This window comes from Physella acuta, unplaced genomic scaffold (genome assembly GCF_028476545.2).
Source record: "Physella acuta isolate Inbredline_101_S28 unplaced genomic scaffold, ASM2847654v3 ptg000344l, whole genome shotgun sequence".
Taxonomy (NCBI): domain Eukaryota; kingdom Metazoa; phylum Mollusca; class Gastropoda; family Physidae; genus Physella; species Physella acuta.
This window is the reverse complement of record NW_026731863.1, coordinates 7,237-11,955: the sequence shown is the minus strand read 5'-3', so window position 1 is coordinate 11,955 and position 4,719 is coordinate 7,237. Positions and strand designations below refer to the sequence as shown.

Genomic DNA, 4,719 nt, shown 5'->3' with positions numbered 1-4,719 from the left:
CAAGTCAGATGCGAGTTTTACGTTACTTAAGGTGGATGTGTTTTTGCTATGTTTGGTTTAAAGATTTATATACTATATATCCGATTCTTGGGATTATTACGTGCATGTGGATCGAAATGTTTTAGTACGCACACACTGCTTTGGTAAATCAGAAATAAATGTCCACAACTGTGTGCTATTTGAAAATGTTGGGGAAAAATGTGTGTAACAAGCAGTACAACAATGTGGCACCAAAAAAAAAAGCGATAGATTCGTTTAAACTGGAATGGCTCAAAGTTAAAGTAACAACCGATACGCCAGATCAAAGAATGTTTCGGTTGAATTAGAAAGCATCTACAAATATTCCGATGAGATTGGACTGAAGTGTAAGTTCTGTGCTGCTACTACTTGTAACAAAACCAACAAGAGCAACGAATTGGTCACAGGAAAGCTCTGGGAATCATGGGCGCTTGATTACTGTAAACGTCATTTATTGTCTCGTGTTTACGTAGGAAATGTTGCGATTTCGTACAACAGCTCACATGGAACTGACCTTAAACGTCTGCTGGTTGAAACTTACACTGAACGAGGAGAACTGATTGAGCAAAACTAGCGCCAGCGGTCAAACGAGGTTCAAGTTCGAATCCTAACGGATAATGTTCTTCTTACCATAAGGATGAACGCCTCGATGCTGTCGGTACAACTGATTCATAACCACCTGGGGAAGTATGTTTCTATACCAGACGGTTGGCGAAGTAAGAATTACGCCTTTGAGTTTGTTCAAGTAATCAACGAGGTTGTTGTAAAGAACATACTGACAGAACTTCGAGCAGCATCATTCCACACGCTTATAGTTGATGAAAGTACTGACATAACAGTACATAAAATGCTAATCCTTTATTTTAAATTTCGTCCAGTCAATTCTGTATTCTACAAAATCGTATTTAGTGGAATAACTCAGCTCTGAAAACAGCCGTAATAAAGCACTACACTGAACATTAAAGCCAAGAAAAGTGTGAGTTAAACGAAAGAATCGACACAAGGCAAACCACACAGTACATACAATCAGTCTGCGACCATTTAAATGTTAGGTTTTCAGGAGATGAACTGCAGTTTTGGATATCTTATTTTATTCTACAGGTTTAAAAAAATGCATTTGCGTTTGGCGTCAAAGATATCAAACAACTGTGAGTAAAGTACAAAGACCGGTTACGTACAACAAATGATCAGTTAATTACCACCCAATACAACGACTCCAAATTTCGATAAAGTGAAAAAACTCAAATCTGTTTCTGTAAATTATATGTCTGAATATGCAAGATTTGTCAAAACAAAGAACAATTTAGCTCACTTGCAAAGTTAAGTGACATTATTGTACCTTCCAAGCATGCAGTGCTGTTTACGAACAAGGTTTTAGCCTTATTAACATAATAAAAGTGCAAGCACGAAATAGACTTGAAGCCACACATTTGGAGAATCTAATGCAAATTAAATTATATCTCAATGCTGGAGAGGATGTGGATTTAAACAAAGCATATAAGGTGTGGAAGCAATGCAAGGTTAGACGCAAGAAATTGCAATAAATGCCCCTGAAAGGTTAGCTAATATTTGTTTTTAAGTCCGCTTTATTAAATGTTGCATATGTTAAACTATTGTGTTTGTATTACCGTTATGGTATTAGCATTATTACCATAAGCCTGTCTTACTTAACACAGTAAGTCGACCATATAACTTGTTGTCTAAGTACAACTCTGAAAGTTTTTATTATTTATTTTTTATTTTGATGGTATTCGTATCTCCATTTAATTGCATACGTTCCATTAGTCACACATATTATTCTATTAATTTATCAAAATGCATGCCTTCATTACTCTGCTTAATTGCAAGCCTAAACATACATATAAACTGGCCCTCGTCATTTTTAGCACCGCGCACACAACATATTTTTTGCACACACACTCTTGGTCCTTAGAGGGAACATTGCCCACAATCCCTTTAACTGTTCCAACGACCCCACCACCCACCGCAACATCAATATCCAGAACTTATTTAAAGTTCTAAATCTTGTCTCTTTCCCCTCTTCTTTCACACTGCAACCTTTTGAAAACTCAATGCGACCACTACAAAACCCTTTCAACTAGTCAACTTAAGTTGTTTCCCTACATAGAAAATGCTTCACTGTCCAATTGACCCTCTCTGAAAAATTTCCTTTCCTCTCCCCACCCAGACTTCTGACACTTTCATTTGACCTTCACCCCTTTTACTGTCATCCTTTGCAATTTTTTTATAATCAAATACATGACATCATGTAAATATTCATTATGTACATTTGCAAAACCTTTCGTTTTCATTTGGTGTTCAAAATTATGTTAAAAAATTTGATGTTGATGTACTTGTTTTAATTGCAAATAAAAGTATTTAAAAAAAAAAATATGGATTTTAGCAACAACAAAAAATAAATTAAAAGAAAAATAAAAAAAATTAGTATATATAATGAGATGATGTTAAACCAACGTTTATACTACAAAGCCAAATTTCCCAAGATACTCAGTCGCAAAATCAAGACAAATCAGCAGGTTTACCCCTGAGCGATTGTGTTCTTCAATCGGAAGATTATGCACCTACAATACCAGACTCTGTGACAGGCTACTATCTCAACAGGGCAGGCTTTGATTCCAGTGACCCAAGAATAACAAGACTTATTTCCCTGGCAGCACAAAAGTTTATTTCTGATGTTGCCAATGATGCACTACAGCATTCAAAGATGAGAGCTTCTGGACAGATTGCAGAAAAAACAAGGAAAGGACAAAAAGATGACATTACAAATGGAAGACCTTACACCAGCCCTAGCAGAGTATGGCATCAATGTGAAGAAACCTTTGTATTTTGTATAACAGGCATCCATTGTTTAGTTATGTTCTTTTGTACAGTGCAGCTAAATGGTTGTTTTTTATTTATTATGTTTTTTAGGTAACAACTTTTTATGGAGTAGCATATTTTTATTCTAGGCATGTTATGGACAATGTGCATATTTTACTAGGCCGCTAGCCGCCTAATACTATTTCATTGGAGGCTAGATAATCATATTATACTTACTTAAAAGAAATGGAGATTTGTAATTCTTTGTTGATCACATTTACTTCTGTCAGTACTAATTTTAAAGTTTTCTTTTTTTAATATCTAATGTACTTCAACAAGTTCTGTAATCTCAATAGGTGAATGTTTGACCACTGATACCTGTGAAGACTTTACCCAGTTAGTGTTAAGTGAAAATGCATCTATTCTGTTTGAAAATGTATTATTGCCACTACTCAATGAGAGTATAAAGGTATTAATGCTTTTCCAATATTTTGATTTGGTTCAAAATAGTACACAAGAAATGGTGGTTACTCCCCTTGTTGGGTGGTAAACCTATGTATAATCAGTATTTAATAAAGCCTCTACCTATTTACTGATAACCTTCTGTACTAGAAGTATTTTCTACGCAGAAACCATTTCTGAGTGGGACATTGAGTTGTATGTTGGAACATTTTTAAACATGGAAATATTTTTCTCTGTTTTTTAATAATAGGTTGTAGAATAGTGTGCATAACACGTTTAGTTAGTTTTTATTTTTATACCTGAAAAGTGAGCAATATTTTGTCTTTAATTTGTGTACATTAAACTCGCATTTATTTTGTAAAAAAAAAAAAAAAACAAAAAACAAAAAAAAAAAAAAAAAAAAAAATTCATCTCCCCCCCCCCCCAACACACACTCACACTTCCACCCCCACCCCCACTCAACCGGACTGGCGGACATTTCAAGGTAGCGTGCCCTCATTGCCAAGGGTCAATTTTATGTCATGGAAAGTTTTGGAATGATAGATCAGTACGTGATTACAGAGACACTTCTCCCACTGTCGTTTCTATTTCTGTCCATGGGTGGCTACAGTGTGAACTTTGACTCCGCAGCACACTAAACTAAGCAGTGAAGAGAAACTTAGTTTGCACACCTTATTTTAATCTAGTTCTATTGCCATTTTATTTTTTCCCTTTGATTATTATATATGCAATTGATGTTCATTGTTCATGTCTTTGATGCTGTGTAAAATCTATCAAATATATTATTATTACTGATTTAAATGTTTAAAACAATTGAATTAATAAAAATAAAAATAAAAATCTACCCCCTCCTCTCTCCACCTCTATCCACTTTACCCTCAGACATGATAACCCCACAATCCCTTTAACTGTTTCAACGACCCCACCACCCACCGCAACATCAATATCCAGAACTTATTTAAAGTTCTAAATCTTGTCTCTTTCCCCTCTTCTTTCACACTGCAACCTTTTGAAAACTCAATGCGACCACTACAACACTCTTTCAACTAGTCAACTTAAGTTGTTTCCCTACATAGAAAATGCTTCACTGTCCCATTGACCCTCTCTGAAAAATTTCCTTTCCTCTCCCCACCCAGACTTCTGACACTTTCATTTGACCTTCACCCCTTTTACTGTCATCCTTTGCAATTTTTTTATAATCAAATACATGACATCATGTAAATATTCATTATGTACATTTGCAAAACCTTTCGTTTTCATTTGGTGTTCAAAATTATGTTAAAAAATTTGATGTTCATGTACTTGTTTTAATTGCAAATAAAAGTATTAAAAAAAAAAAAAAAAAAAATTGTAATTCATCTTCCCCTCGTACTCTATTTTAAGATCACTAAGCTTAAGCGGAGAGAGTGGAACAGATAC

General features: G+C 34.8%; 1 pseudogene; it reads left to right on the top strand.

Moving 5' to 3' along the window:
* Positions 1–1,531: 1,531 nt before the first annotated feature.
* Positions 1,532–3,156, top strand: LOC131941061 (transcription initiation factor TFIID subunit 10-like; annotated as a pseudogene).
* Positions 3,157–4,719: the final 1,563 nt, after the last annotated feature.